Here is a 17259-nt window from a genome sequence, read left to right as displayed (position 1 = left end):
AGCCCTGTGATGTCACAGCCCTATAAATAGCGCAGCTATCTTGGATTCTGTCATTTTCCAGTGTACTTAGTGCAGGGAGAGACATCAGTAGGCGCTAGGGACAGTGTTAGGAAAGACTTGAAAACGTATATTTTGCTCAATAGAAGTTCAGGGAAAGAGCATTAGAAGTGTAGGGAAAGGATAGGGAAGAATTATTCCACAGTAATGAAGCAGAACAGGGTTCAGTAGGGGAGTTTACAGCCTGGGTAATAGGAGAAATCCTATTACACCTTGCTGCACTGACTGTGGATCCAAATTGACATTATACTGCTGCTCATTTCAGGTTTGCAATACCTCTTTAATTCCAGCAAATCGTTCTTGTTATTGGGGTCTTATTAGCCCTTGTGCGGTGCAGTTATATATATGTTCTAAAGCCTTTTTTTGTCATGTATTAGTGGGGAAAAAGAAAAAGGGCTTATTAGCCGTTGTGTGGTGAAGTGAGAAAATCACAGCCCTTTTTGGCGTGTATTAGTGGCAAAAAAAAGTTTTATTTGCCGTTCAGGTCTGCAATAATATGTTCTAAAGCCCTTTTTGTTGTGTATTAGTGGGGAAAAAGAAAAGGGCTTATTAGCCTTTGTGCGTTGAAGTGAGAAAATTACAGCCCTTTTTGGTGTGTATTAGTGGCAAAAAAAATATTGTTTGCCATTCACGGCCACAGTTATATGTTCTAAAGCCTTTTTTTGGTTTGTGTAAGTGGGGAAAAAGAAAAAGGGCTTATTAGCCATTGTGTGGTGAAGTGAGAAAATTACAGCCATTTTTGGAGTGTATTAGTGGCAAAAAAAAACTTTATTTGCTGTTCACGGCCGCAGTTATATGTTCTAAAGCCTTTTTTTGGCATGTAGTAGTGGGGAAAAAGAAAAAGGGCATATTAGCCGTTGTGTGGTGAAGTGAGAAATTTAAAACCCTTTTTGGCGTGTATTAGTGGCAAAAAAAAGAAGTTTTATTGTACTACAGCCATTTACAGGGTGTATTAATATTATAGATACGTACGTCCTATTAGCCGTTCTGCGGTGAATTGTGATTGTTATATTTAATTTGTTAGGGTTTAATAATAGGAAAAAGAATACGTCTTATTAGCAGGTCTGCAGTGAACCGACATTGGTATACAGCCATTGTTGGGGTGTATTATTGGGAAAAATAAGTACGTGTTATTAGCCGTTGTGCGGTGAATTTACATTGTCATACAGACATTGTTACGCTGTATTAATAGCAAAAATAAGTATGTGTTATTAGCCGTTCCGTGGTGAATTTACATTGTCATTCAGTGGAGAATTTTATTTGTGATACAGACTTTTTTGGGAAAATTGGTTGGTGAATGTAGACTTTTTTCTGTAGGGACTGAGTAATTGCGTTGATTAACCATTCAGTGGTGAAATTTGTTTGTGATACAGCCTTTTTTGGGAAAATTTGACGGTGAAAGTAGACTTTCTTTTGGAGGGACTGAGTGCGTCAATTAGCCATTCAGTGGTGAAATTTGTTTATGATACTGAATTTTTTCGGAAAATTGGTCGGTAGCTGTAACTACGGTCAAGGACAATATACACTCACCTAAAGAATTATTAGGAACACCTGTTCTATTTTTCATTAATGCAATTATCTACTCTAACAATCCCATGGCAGTTGCTTCAATGCATTTAGGGGTGTGGTCCTGGTCAAGACAATCTCCTGAACTCCAAACTGAATGTCAGAATGGGAAAGAAAGGTGATTTAAGCAATTTTGAGCGTGGCATGGTTGTTGGTGCCAGAAGGGCCGGTCTGAGTATTTCACAATCTGCTCAGTTACTGGGATTTTCACGCACAACCATTTCTCGGGTTTACAAAGAATGGTGTGAAAAGGGAAAAACATCCTATGCCTTGTGGATGCTAGAGGTCAGAAGAGAATGGGCCGACTGATTCAAGCTGATAGAAGAGCAACGTTGACTGAAATAACCACTCGTTACAACCGAGGTATGCAGCAAAGCATTTGTGAAGCCACAACACGCACAACCTTGAGGCGGATGGGCTACAACAGCAGAAGACCCCACCGGGTACCACTCATCTCCACTACAAATAGGAAAAAGAGGCTACAATTTGCACGAGCTCACCAAAATTGGACTGTTGAAGACTGGAAAAATGTTGCCTGGTCTGATGAGTCTCGATTTCTGTTGAGACATTCAAATGGAGTCCGAATTTGGCGTAAACAGAATGAGAACATGTATCCATCCTCTGATGGCTACTTCCAGCAGGATAATGCACCATGTCACAAAGCTTGAATCATTTCAAATTGTTTTTTTTTATCATGACAATGAGTTCACTGTACTAAAATGGCCCCCACAGTCACCAGATCTCAACCCAATAGAGCATCTTTGGGATGTGGTGGAACGGGAGCTTCGTGCCCTGGATGTGCATCCCTCAAATCTCCATCAACTGCAAGATGCTATCCTATCAATATGGGCCAACATTTCTAAAGAATGCTATCAGCACCTTGTTGAATCAATGCCACGTAGAATTAAGGCAGTTCTGAAGGCAAAAGGGGGTCCAACACCGTATTAGTATGGTGTTCCTAATAATTCTTTAGGTGAGTGTATGTCCTTTATCGCCCACTGGGTAAATGTGGTTCCTGCCCAGCCACTCCAGCAACTTGGCCAGGTGACGCCGATTCCGCCACCACGTTCTCACGCCATTGGTCCTGCGACAATGTCCGCCTCTGCCTCCTCATCCTCCACTGTGTCCTCAGCCTCCACTGCAGGGACAATTCATAGTGCTGCTCCAGCATACCACATGTGCAGGGCACGGCAGTGTCTCGCTTTTCTACACCTCATTTGCCTGGGCGAACAAAGTCATACAGGGGAGGAACTGCTCTGTGTCCTTCATCAAGAAATCAAATCCTGGCTTTCTCTGCAACAACTCAAAATCGAAACCATGGTGACCGACAACGGGAAGAACATGGTGTCGGTGATGCGTCAAGGAGGGCTGAGACATGCGCCCTGCATAGTAAACGTGTTCAATATGGTTGTAAAGCGGTTCCTGAAGTCTTCTCCCCGTCTGCAAGACATCCTGAAAATGGCCAGGAAACTTTGCATGCACTTTAGCAAATCGTACACAGCAAAGCACACCCTCCTTGAGCTGCAGCGGCAGAACAGCATTCCCCAACATAGGCTGATATGCAACGTTTCCACCCGTTTAAATTCCACCCTCCATATGTTGGACCGATTATATGAACAGAGAAAGGCCATAAACGATTTCTTGATGATACAGGCTGACAGAAGCACACCCCTGTGTAACTTCAATGTTATTCAGTGGCAGCTCATGCGTGACACCTGCCATTTGCCCGGGTCCTTTGAGGCGGCCACTTTATTTGTCAGTTGCGAGGACTACGGGATGAACAACATCATTCCACTGCTTCATGTCCTGGAAAAGATGCTAGTAAATCTGGCTGGTCAGGGGACTGGAGACGCGGCGCCTACATCTCACGGCCACATAAGTCCTGTGGGGGCTGAACTGGAGGAGGGGGGGGACATTGGAGCACAAGCAATGTGTAGCTAAATGGGTGTTTTTTCTACACAGGTGACAGGAGAGGAGGAGCAGGAGCAGCCGGAGGAGCAAGAGGGAAATGAGGAAGACGAGGCAGATATCCCAGGCACACTGAGGCAGGGAGTCCCTCCGAGTCACTCGCTCAAATGGCCTGATGCATGCTCACTTGCTTGCATAGCGACAGTCGAATTGTCACCACTCGCCAGATGGATGACTACTGGCTCTCCACCATGTTAGACCCTTGCTACTGGTCAAATGGGGGCCTTTTTTACACCTGCTGAGAGGGAGGACAAACTGAACTACTATAGAGACATTCTATGTAGTCAGTTGGCCACTGCCTATCTGCGCCATCGTCCATCCTCTCGCAGGTCTGACCAGGGGGGGGGCCTCTGCGCTCATGTTCCACTGCCATGGCTGCTGGGGGGGGTGGGGGTGGCAGGAGCTGTACCAGCTCCATCAGCAGCAGCCTGAGTCTAGAGTCGCTTTTGAGCAGCTTTCTTCGCCCGCATAGTGTATAAACTACTCACCAGCAGCTAGACATAGAGCAGAACCTTAACCAGCAGGTGGTGGCATACTTGGAGTGCACCCTGCCACCTGGCATCAAAGATCCACTGGACTACTGTGCAGCCAAACTGGATTTGTGGCCGCAACTGGCCGAGTTTGCCCTGGAAAAGCTGTCCTGCCTGGCCAGTAGTGTGGCATCAGAGCTGGTGTTTAGTGCGGCGGGGCCATAGTTACCCAAAGGAGAACTCACCTGTCCACCCAAAATGTGGAGAGATTGACCTTTTTCAAGATGAATCAGGTGTGGATCAGCCAGGATTTCCACCCACCAATTCCTGATGCATCAGATTAGATCATCCATGCTGCCTCACCCAAACCTTGACAAAAGAGACCGGTTTCTTCTGGCTACCTGCCTCAGCTACTATTCTGATGCTGCCACCTTCCTGATGTCACACATCTGATGCCAAGTGCTCCTTCTTACACCCACTATCGTCAGCAGGTATTGTTTTTGCCACCCACCTCCCACTCTGTCACCGGGTCACTCTGTGGTCTCCTCATGCTGCTGCTGCTGCCACCACCACACTCTGTCATTGTGCCACTCTGTGGCCTCCCCATGCTGCTGCTGCTACCTCAACACTATGTCACCTTGTCACTCTGTGGCCTCCTCATGCTGCTGCTGCCACCTCCACACTTTGTCATTGTGCCACTCTGTGTCCTCCCCATGCTGCTGCTGCTGCCACCTGACCACTGTGTCACTGGGCCACTCTGTAGACTTTTCAAGCTGTTCTCTCACCATCCCCACTCCATGACTGGGCCACTATTTTGACTTTTTTGGCCCCTCTTCTGATCTGTCAGAAGGAAGGAAAAATGAGAAGCACAACGAATCCTGTCTGTGTGGCAGCTGTAAGGTTGGCTTATGATTTGGTAGCTAAAAGCAGGAGTGGGTACAAAAGACAGAAGACATGCAAATATTCCATTCACGTGTCATCTCTGTTTTGGATCCACTCCTGTTTTTCTTTGCATTAATAATACTGATGGATTACTGACCAAATGCTGACCGAGTGAAAGCAGATGCTCAACTGACAGGATCCATTTTTTGGGGGTTATTGTTCTGACAGATCAGAGGAAGGGCAAAATCAGTGAAGTCAACACAAACTTACTGCTGACACCCTCTCCACTCTGTCGGGGGGCTCTACTTGTATAAGCGTTTAATAGAACAGGGTCTGTAGACATCTATGTGGAATCAGCTGATGACGGTGTAAAAGGAGTGCGCTTCTTCTTGGCGCTAACATCGACCTGTAAGGCTGAGTTCATACTTGAGTTATTTGGTCAGTTTTGGCCCCGCACCTGTCCAAATAAGTGAAGTGTGCAGTGATTCTAAGAGCGACGCCTGTCATCTGCATGTCATACTGACTCACTACCACAGCAAACAGGGATCTTATTGAGACGCCGACTTGATGTGTAAGCATGGTGGACGGAATCGGATTTTATTCAATGTAGAATCAGGTATACATGGCTTTATTATTAATCACAGATAGCGTGATTGGAGTTCAGGCCGCTTTTAATTGTTACACATGCTCTGATTTGATTGAACCTCCAGCTGATTGGCCTTGATAAGTCATAGGAGTGGTCACTTTGGTGTATATATGTTGGCTCATTTATAGTATTTGTATACTTGATAAAGGCTACTGCGTAGCCGAAACGTCGTACTCTTTTGTGTGTGCACTCTTGTCTTCCAATAAACAGACACACCGGATATGCTGCTGTGATCCCTGTTTGCTATTTTCCGCTGTTCTTGGGACTGCTGTGGATCTGTGGTCCTATCGCGGCTGTTGCATTCCTGGTTTGGTCGAGAGGTCCATTTGTGCTGCTCTGCAACCTTTTCATTCTGTCACTACCACGGCAGACTCCCTATGCATGTTACTGCAAGGCACAATGTTCTACACCACTATACAGGCTCTCTGCAGCCAGAATAAATTCGGACCTAATTAAATTGTTTCAGAAAATTCGGCGAATCGGCCAAATCGAATTTTTGAAAAATTCGCTCATCTCTAGTGTCCAGGGGTTATGACCACTCTACAATCCAGCAGCGGTGGCCGTTGTTGCAAACTGTGCATAGTGTACAAGCACGACCATGATGTGTGCAAGCTGGATTGTAGGATGGTTGTAACCCCTAGATACAAGCAGTCTATAATGTGATGGAAAAATGAATGAAGCCAGCAAAGGAGGAAATGTGGACAATCACAATACATTAGTAAGTGCCTTTTAGTAACTTTCATTTTACTACCAACTAGATCGCTCATTATCTATTTTTATCTTCTAATCTTGATTAAATGGAACCATGTACTTGGGGCCAAGATTTTAGCCTATTTTTATATTTTTTAAGCCTATTTTTATATAAATTGGATCATCTGAGGTACCGGGAGTACATTTAGTATCCCCTGCAATGAATTTTATAACAAATAATTTCTTTAATTAAAATTAGGAAATTTTAATAATAAAAATTTTGAGCTCCACCTCACCTACTTTACCTGACTTCAATGTCGGTAGAAAGGAAAAAGTGGTTTATGAATATGGCTCATTCTGAACAATGTATTTTTTCATTTGTTTACACCAGACAACTGGCATAGACTCACTGGTGAATCTCCCACTATGTTGTTCTAAATCTTCTGATTCCCTTCATATAACACTTGATAAAACTGGCCGCCTTCAGCCACTAATAGGGGAGTTCAGTAAGTTGGAATGTTTACATTTACCATTGAACATAATGGAAGCTGGAAAAATCACTATGCTTCGAGCAACATTAGTGGCGGCTGCTAGAAAATGCTGTGGATTTATGTTAGGAACAGAAATTCAGTATGGGAAACCCATCCCAAGGATATCATAGCATTCACGTCGTTGGTTGTAGGTACGTCACTGAAGGTAAATATTAAGCTTGTCTGTTATATAACGTTTTTTATGTTTTTTCTTCTAGGGAGATAAAATAAATGGGTTAAAAATAAAAAAGATTAATAACTCACCTCCACCAACCCCCCACTGGTGCAATTCTGATGCTGCTCTGGTCCTCGCTGCTCTCCATTTTCTGTCCTGGCTCCACATTACAGAAATGTCAGAAAAGGCCCATTCAGCCAATCACTCTGAAGGGAGTCACTCAGTAAAGGTTTAATGAGCCACAATCATGGTCAGTGATTTCCATCAGTGATTTTGAGCCAAAACCAGGAGGGGAGCCTCCAAAGAGATGAGGTATAATGGAAAGACTTGCACCTGCCCTATATTTGTGACCTGCTCCTATTTTCGGATCATACTCACTAATGGAAACCACTGACCAAACACTGACAGTGTGAATAAGGCTTTATTTATTTATTTATTTATTTATTTGTACTGCCAAGGACGTACTGGGAACTTAACCACTTGCCGCTAAGCTAACGCCGAAAGGCGTCATTGCGGCGGCTCCCCCAGGCTACGCTAACGCCAATAGGCGTCATCTCGCGTGAGCCGAGATTTCCTGTGAACGCGCGCACACAGGCGCGCGCGCTCACAGGAACGGAAGGTAAGAGAGTTGATCTCCAGCCTGCCAGCGGCGATCGTTCGCTGGCAGGCTGGAGATGTGTTTTTTATTAACCCCTAACAGGTATATTAGACGCTGTTTTGATAACAGCATCTAATATACCTGCTACCTGGTCCTCTGGTGGTCCCCTTTGTTTGGATCGACCACCAGAGGACACAGGTAGCTCAGTAAAGTAGCACCAAGCACCACTACACTACACTACCCCCCCCCCCCCCGTCACTTATTAACCCCTTATTAGCTTATTAGCCCCTGATCACCCCATATAGACTCCCTGATCACCCCCCTGTCATTGATTACCCCCCTGTCATTGATTACCCCCCTGTAAAGCTCCATTCAGACGTCCGCATGATTTTTACGGATCCACTGATAGATGGATCGGATCCGCAAAACGCATCCGGACGTCTGAATGAAGCCTTACAGGGGCGTGATCAATGACTGTGGTGATCACCCCCCTGTCATTGATTACCCCCCTGTAAAGCTCCATTCAGACGTCCGCATGATTTTTACGGATCCACTAATAGATGGATCGGATCCGCAAAACGCATCCGGACGTCTGAATGAAGCCTTACAGGGGCATGATCAATGACTGTGGTGATCACCCCATATAGACTCCCTGATCACCCCCCTGTCATTGATTACCCCCCTGTAAAGCTCCATTCAGATGTCCGCATGATTTTTACGGATGCACTGATAGATGGATCGGATCCGCAAAACGCATACGGACGTCTGAATGAAGCCTTACACGGGCGTGATCAATGACTGTGGTTATCACCCCATATAGACTCCCTGATCACCCCCCTGTCATTGATCACCCCCCTGTCATTGATCACCCCCCTGTCATTGATCACCCCTCTGTAAGGCTCCATTCAGACATTTTTTTGGCCCAAGTTAGCGGAATTATTATTTTTTTTTTCTTACAAAGTCTCATATTCCACTAACTTGTGTCAAAAAATAAAATCTCACATGAACTCACCCTACCCCTCACGGAAACCAAATGCGTAAAATTTTTTAGACATTTATATTCCAGACTTCTTCTCACGCTTTAGGGCCCCTAGAATGCCAGGGCAGTATAAATACCCCACATGTGACCCCATTTCGGAAAGAAGACACCCCCAGGTATTCCGTGAGGGGCATATTGAGTCCATGAAAGATTGAAATTTTTGTCCCAAGTTAGCGGAACGGGAGACTTTGTGAGAAAAAAATTAAAAATATCAATTTCCGCTAACTTGTGCCAAAAAAAAAAAATTTCTATGAACTCGCCATGCCCCTCATTGAATACCTTGGGGTGTCTTCTTTCCAAAATGGGGTCACATGTGGGGTATTTATACTGCCCTGGCATTCTAGGGGCCCCAAAGCGTGAGAAGAAGTCTGGTATCCAAATGTCTAAAAATGCCCTCCTAAAAGGAATTTGGGCACCTTTGCGCATCTAGGCTGCAAAAAAGTGTCACACATCTGGTATCGCCGTACTCAGGAGAAGGTGAGGAATGTGTTTTGGGGTGTCATTTTACATATACCCATGCTGGGTGAGAGAAATATCTTGGTCAAATGCCAACTTTGTATAAAAAAAAGGGAAAAGTTGTCTTTTGCCAAGATATTTCTCTCACCCAGCATGGGTATATGTAAAATGACACCCCAAAACACATTGCCCAACTTCTCCTGAATACGGCGATACCACATGTGTGACACTTTTTTGCAGCCTAGGTGGGCAAAGGGGCCCATATTCCAAAGAGCACCTTTAGGATTTCACAGGTCATTTACCTACTTACCACACATTAGGGCCCCTGGAAAATGCCAGGGCAGTATAACTACCCCACAAGTGACCCCATTTTGGAAAGAAGACACCCCAAGGTATTCCGTGAGGGGCATGGCGAGTTCCTAGAATTTTTTATTTTTTGTCACAAGTTAGTGGAAAATGATGATTTTTTTTTTTTTTTTTTCATACAAAGTCTCATATTCCACTAACTTGTGACAAAAAATAAAAACTTCCATGAACTCACTATGCCCATCAGCGAATACCTTGGGGTCTCTTCTTTCCAAAATGGGGTCACTTGTGGGGTAGTTATACTGCCCTGGCATTCTAGGGGCCCAAATGTGTGGTAAGGAGTTTGAAATCAAATTCTGTAAAAAATGACCTGTGAAATCCGAAAGGTGCTCTTTGGAATATGGGCCCCTTTGCCCACCTAGGCTGCAAAAAAGTGTCACACATCTGGTATCCCCGTACTCAGGAGAAGGTGGGGAATGTGTTTTGGGGTGTCATTTTACATATACCCCTGCTGGGTGAGAGAAATATCTTGGCAAAAGACAACTTTTCCCATTTTTTTATACAAAGTTGGCATTTGACCAAGATATTTATCTCACCCAGCATGGGTATATGTAAAAAGACACCCCAAAACACATTCCTCAACTTCTCCTGAATACAGAGATACCAGATGTGTGACACTTTTTTGCAGCCTAGGTGGGCAAAGGGGCCCATATTCCAAAGAGCACTTTTCGGATTTCACAGGTCATTTTTTACAGAATTTGATTTCAAACTCCTTACCACACATTCGGGCCCCTAGAATGCCAGGGCAGTATAACTACCCCACAAGTGACCCCATTTTGGAAAGAAGAGACCCCAAGGTATTCGCTGATGGGCATAGTGAGTTCATGGAAGTTTTTATTTTTTGTCACAAGTTAGTGGAATATGAGACTTTGTATGAAAAAAAAAATAAATAAAAAAATCATCATTTTCCACTAACTTGTGACAAAAAATAAAAAATTCTAGGAACTTGCCATGCCCCTCACGGAATACCTTGGGGTGTCTTCTTTCCAAAATGGGGTCACTTGTGGGGTAGTTATACTGCCCTGGCATTCTAGGGGCCCAAATGTGTGGTAAGGAGTTTGAAATCAAATTCTGTAAAAAATGACCTGTGAAATCCGAAAGGTGCTCTTTGGAATATGGGCCCCTTTGCCCACCTAGGCTGCAAAAAAGTGTCACACATCTGGTATTGCCGTACTCAGGAGAAGGTGGGGAATGTGTTTTGGGGTGTCATTTTACATATACCCATGCTGGGTGAGAGAAATATCTTGGCAAAAGACAACTTTTCCCATTTTTTTATACAAAGTTGGCATTTGACCAAGATATTTATCTCACCCAGCATGGGTATATGTAAAAAGACACCCCAAAACACATTCCTCAACTTCTCCTGAATACAGAGATACCAGATGTGTGACACTTTTTTGCAGCCTAGGTGGGTAAAGGGGCCCATATTCCAAAGAGCACCTTTCGGATTTCACAGGTCATTTTTTACGGAATTTAATTTCAAACTCCTTACCACACATTTGGGCCCCTAGAATGCCAGGGCAGTATAACTACCCCACAAGTGACCCCATTTTGGAAAGAAGAGACCCCAAGGTATTTCGTGATGGGCATAGTGAGTTCATAGAAGTTTTTATTTTTTGTCACAAGTTAGTGGAATATGAGACTTTGTAAGAAAAAAAAAAAATAAATCATCATTTTCCGCTAACTTGTGACAAAAAATAAAAAGTTCTATGAACTCACTATGCCCATCAGCGAATACCTTAGGGTGTGTACTTTCCGAAATGGGGTCATTTGTGGGGTGTTTGTACTGTCTGGCCATTGTAGAACCTCAGGAAACATGACAGGTGCTCAGAAAGTCAGAGCTGCTTCAAAAAGCGGAAATTCACATTTTTGTACCATAGTTTGTAAACGCTATAACTTTTACCCAAACCATTTTTTTTTTACCCAAACATTTTTTTTTTATCAAAGACATGTAGAACTATAAATTTAGAGCAAAATTTCTATATGGATCTCGTTTTTTTTTGCAAAATTTTACAACTGAAAGTGAAAAATGTCATTTTTTTGCAAAAAAATCGTTAAATTTCGATTAATAACAAAAAAAGTAAAAATGTCAGCAGCAATGAAATACCACCAAATGAAAGCTCTATTAGTGAGAAGAAAAGGAGGTAAAATTCATTTGGGTGGTAAGTTGCATGACCGAGCAATAAACGGTGAAAGTAGTGTAGTGCCGATTTGTAAAAAAGGGCCTGGTCTTTAAGGGGGTATAAACCTGTGGTCCTTAAGTGGTTAAAGTGGCCCTGAAAAAAATTTAAAAGTGGCCCCATGTCATAGGCTGATCCAGATTGACACAAGGCATGGCAACACAAATAGGCGGGGACAACAGAAGTAGTCAAGTGCAGTAGCACAAAATACAACCCCAGCATAACCAAATACCACAGTGCAGCATACAATACTGCCGCCCATGTTGCAGTATTCAACTGAGAAAGGTGATACAGTTGAATTCAGGAGGGCACCTGTGGATGCCGGCCAGGGCCATAAGTACCTGATGCTCCTATATTAATTAATTCAGAGAGCATCAGATCATTATGTATTCAGCTGGCAGCCATAAAGAGGGTGCGGGCAGCCCCCTGGATATTGACACACCACCCAATTTAGGATCTATCGCCAGTCCCTATGTGCTGCTAACATATTGTTAACATTTATATCAGTCCCGATGAAACTAACAATCTAATTTCCATGTCTCAAATACATACATAAAAGGGCAAATTTCATAAAATACAAATTGAATAATTAATGTTTTTATGTGCAATTAAACTAAAGTATCTGGGGGAAATTACTTAAGAATTACTTAGTTTGAACAGAAAATTTCATTATAAGAAATATAAAAATAATAATAGTAATAAACAGTTAGTAAACTAGAGCAATGGAAACATAATATCCCTATTTGAAAACTCTCTCTTAGTTTTATTAGGCTACTTTCACACTGGCGTTTTGGCTTTCCGTTTGTGAGATCCGTCATGGGCTCTCACAAGCGGTCCACAACGGATCAGTTTTGCCCTAATGCATTCTGAATGGAAAAGGATCTGCTCAGAATGCATCAGTTTGCCTCCCATCAGTCTCCATTCCGCTCTGGAGGCAGAGACCAAAACGCTGCCACTTGACGAAACTGAGCCAAACAGATCCGTCCTGGCACACAATGTAAGTCAATAGGGACGGATCTGTCTTCTCTGACACAAACTAGCACAATAGAAAACGGATCCGTCTCCCATTGACTTTCAATGGTGTTCATGCCGGATTTGTCTTGGCTATGTTACAGATAATACAAACAGATCCATTCATGATGGATGCATGCGGTTGTATAATTGTAACGGATCCGTTTTTGCTGATCTGTTACGGATCCGCCTAAAACTCGAGTGTGAAAGTAGCCTTTTTTCTTTGCAAATTTTTATTGAAAGTTCCAACAATTACAATCATCATATCCAGTTAAATTATCATTATTATTATGATCTTTTTCTCCCTAATACCACTTAATCCCCTAAATTCCCCCTCAAAACAACCCCCCCTTGCGATGTATCCCCCCCCCCCCACCCCCGTCACAAGACGGAGGGGATAGTGAAGGGATGGAGGGCGGAAAGAGCCCTAAGAATTCCATTCTCCCCAGATTCTAGTCCATTTCGTCTCAGTATTTCTTTGCTTATTCAAGATATGTTCATGTCTCCTGTTCATATTCACAAGATTTAACCATGTATTGATATTTGGGACATTTTGCGAGAACCAAAAACGTGCTATCAGGAGTCTCTCCAAGAACATTATCTTAATCAGGAGATTTTTTTTGTATTTCTGACAGCCCACCTTAGAAAGATCACTCAGTACCCAACATTCAACCGTGAATGGAATCCGCACTTTCAGTTTACATGAAATGAATTTATGAATTGCAACCCAGTATTGTTTCAGCTCTACACAGGACCAAAACATATGCAAATAGTCCGCCTCGGGTGCATCACACCTTGGACAATTGGAAGGGTTCCTTAAACCACATCTATTAAGCCAAACAGATGTAATATAGACTGTGTAGAATATTAAAACAAAAATACTAAAACATGATTAAAATTATAAGAAACCAATTTTAAATCCAGGATTACATTCTCCCGGTCATCAAGATGAATCGTTGGGTAATCCTTTTGCCAGGCCTTCTGACCGGGAGGACGTATATCTCCAAATTGTGTTACAAGTAAAGCTTTTTAAAGTTGAGAAATCTTAACTTTTTGCCCCAAATTCCCTATCAATTCATTAAATTGTGTAGAAGTATCTATTTCAAACCAAACTTTTTTTTTAAGACTCAAAAGTGCCGATCTTAACTGAAAATACCTAAACCAAGATAAATTCCGTAACTTTTCTCTTTGTACTAACTCTGTGAATGAAAATATATCCCCATTCCCCACTACCTGTGCCAGATAAGAAATATTATTTTTTTGCCAATACTGATCCGTGCCCAGTTCATCTAAAACTTGTAAATGATGATTATACCATAAAGGGGTGCACCCAAGTGAACCCTTTACTCAAAACCAGTGTCTAATAGAAAACCACGACTTCATAAATAAGTTCCTAGCGGATTTAAAATCATTGTGAGAATTGAACAATTGACTGGATTCCAATAAAGTAAAAAAATCATTATATGGAGATCTCCTCAAGAGAGATCTACAAAGTGGGCTATTATTCTATTCACAAAAAAAACTGAACTGTGCGGCTATAAAATAGCCCCAGGAAGCAGGGGAGGTTACCCTCCCCATCTCCTAGCAAGCTTATACAAATGCTCTAGTTTGAGTCTTACACGTTTTTTCTCCCCCATTATAATTCTCTCAATAATTAAAAAACCTATCTCCAATCCAAACTACTGGGGTGATTCCTGAGAATATAAAGTACCTGTGGCAAAATCACCCATCTTCACTAGAGATATCAGCTTTCGCTAGAGGAAGGCGGGAGCCATAGTTGTTATTTTTGGACCTTAACTTAGTTATCAATGGATCTACATTAAGAAGAAAAAGTCTTCTTCCTTCTGGGGAAATTACTATGCCCCAGTATCAAAAGAATTGGAGATCTTCAAGGTACTCATAGGGACCCTCATTGGGGACATCAGGTTTTATCTAAAGGCATAAGCATGGTTTTACACCAATTATATCTAGACACCTGAAACTTCCCAAAAGAATTAAACCATTTGGATGATTTTTGGCAAAGTAGAGTTCATCTGTTGTACATAAAATAAGATATCATCCGCGTTATAGAGAAATACGGTCCTCCATTCCTGATACCTCAAACCCTAGGATCCGAGGGTCTTGTCTAACCCTGGTGGCAAGAGGTTCAATATAAATATCAAATAAAATGGGGAGAGTGGACATCTCTGACGTGTGCTTCTAGTCATAGGAATACTTCTTGTAGGGACCCATTTATATTGAGTCTTGCAGTAGGAGATCTTAATCATAACATATAAACCTGGGGCCAAATCCCATCTTCTGCAGCACTCTCCAAGGGAGCCCCCCCTTTCCACCCTGTCAAAAGCCATAGAGGCATCTAAGGACAGGATGGACCGAGAGACCCCCTGGTTGCCTGTAAATTAGCAAAAAGGAAGTGCAAATTATAATGGGTCCCTTTATTAGGAATGAAGCCATTTTGGTCTGGATGTATAATTGATGTCATAACCTTAGAGAGCCTTGTAGCCAGGATTTTTGAAAAGAGCTTAACATCAGTGTTAAGAAGAGAAATGGGTCTATATGACCCCAATTCAAGAGGTTCTTTCCCCTTCTTCAATATGACTATGATCCAGCTTCTGTTATTGATTTTGGAAGGGCTCCCTCCTCTATTGAATTAGAAAATACCTCAACAAACAGGGAAGGACAACCTCCCTATACTTGCTATAAAACTCTTATGGGAGTCCATCCGATCAGGAGAGAGTTGCCTGAACAGACCTTGATTGCATCCTCTATCTCTTGAAGGCAGAATCCCATCTCAAATGATTTCTTTTTGATTATCTGTAAGAACTGGAAGAGAGATGGATCCAGATATGAGTCAATCGCATACTCTGAGAGAGCACTTTCTAATTTATATAATTAAAAAAGTACTTTGTAAATATTTCCATTATACCTCCTGATCTTCAATGATAGTACCATCAGGGGCACAGATACTACTGAATCTCTTTCTTTGGATCCTGGTTAGATATTACCCTGCCCAGCATCTTCCTAGGGCGACCCGACTCAGGGAAATATTTCTGTCCTCTAAAGAATAGTCTCGTTGAGCCTTACCAGAAGAAAGTCAGTAAAGTCTGACTTGTCCTCTGGCATAACATCCCTACTCTTCCTCTGTTTTACATTTAAGTAGCCTTAAATGGAATTAAATACACACATGAAAAGTCAAGTAACTTTGTAAATGCTTTGCACTGCTTATGGCTACTTTCACACTAGCGTTCGGGTGTCCGCTCGTGCGCACCGTTTGAAGGGGCTCACGAGCGGCCCCGAACGCATCCCGTCTGGCCCCAATGCTTCTCAGTGGAGGCAGATCCACTGAGAATGCAATCCGCCTGCCAGCGTTCAGCCTCCGCTCCGCTCAGTGAGCGGACACCTGAACGCAGCTTGCAGCGTTCGGGAGTCCGCCTGGCCGTGCGAGGCGAGCGGATCCGTCCACACTTACAATGTAAGTCAATGGGGACGGATCCGCTTGAAGATGACACAATATGGCTCAATCTTCATTCGGATCCATTCCCCATTGACTTTCAATGTAAAGTCTGAACGGATCCGCTCAGGCTACTTTCACACTTAGAAAATTTTCTAGTTTTAATGCAGACGCATCCGTTCTGAACGGATGCGAACGTCTGCATTATCGGTGCGGATCCGTCTGATGAAACATCAGACGGATCCGCTCCGAACGCTAGTGTGAAAGTAGCCTATCTTGTACTGAGTTACAGCTGCATTCATAATTTTGATTTAGAATCTCCTAGAATCTCTTACGGTTCAATGCAATCTATGATGATTTGTATTCTAGGTAGTGTCGCCTTTACTCCACCCGCTGTATGGTAACTTGACATACTTGTTAGGGATATGCCTTATGACTAACTTGACAACTCTTTCCAATGATAATACCAAAATGACTTGAAGGAAGCGCTCGACTTCATTACAGGCTGCATACATGCAGAATAAGGCTTACTTTCACACTGGCGTTTCTGGGTCCGCTTGTGGGATCCGTTTCAGGGCTCTCACATGCGGCTCAATAACGGATCCGTCTTGACTTACATTCAAAGTCAATGGGGGACGGATCATTTCAATTGCCACCATATTGTGTCAGTGAAAAACGGATCCGTCCCCATTTGACTTAACATTGTAAGTCTAGACGGATCGTTAGCTCCGCATAGTCAGACGGTCACCAAAACGCTGCAAGCTGCGTTTTAGTGACTGTCTAAAAAAAACGCAACGGAGACCAAACGCAGCCAAATTGATGCATTCTGAACGGATCCTTATCTATTCAGAATGCATCGGAGCTGAACATGATCCGTTTTGGGCGCTTGTGGAAAGCCCCTGAAACAGATCTCACAAGCGGACCCAGAAACACCAGTGTGAAAGTAGCCTTATTCTGCATGTATGCAGCCTGTAATGAAGTCGAGCGCTTCCTTCAAAGTCATTTTGGTATTATCATTGGAAAGAGTTGTCAAGTTAGACTTTTTTTTTTATGAATAATGCAAACGGATCCGTTATTAATGATACAAGCGTTTGCATTATTCGTGCGGATCCGTCTGTGCAGATACAAGACGGATATGCACAAAACGCGAGTGTGAAAGTAGCCTAAGAATAAT

This window comes from Bufo bufo, chromosome 4 (assembly GCF_905171765.1).
Source record: "Bufo bufo chromosome 4, aBufBuf1.1, whole genome shotgun sequence".
Classification (NCBI taxonomy): Eukaryota; Metazoa; Chordata; class Amphibia; order Anura; family Bufonidae; genus Bufo; species Bufo bufo.
Note: the sequence above shows the minus strand (reverse complement) of the source record.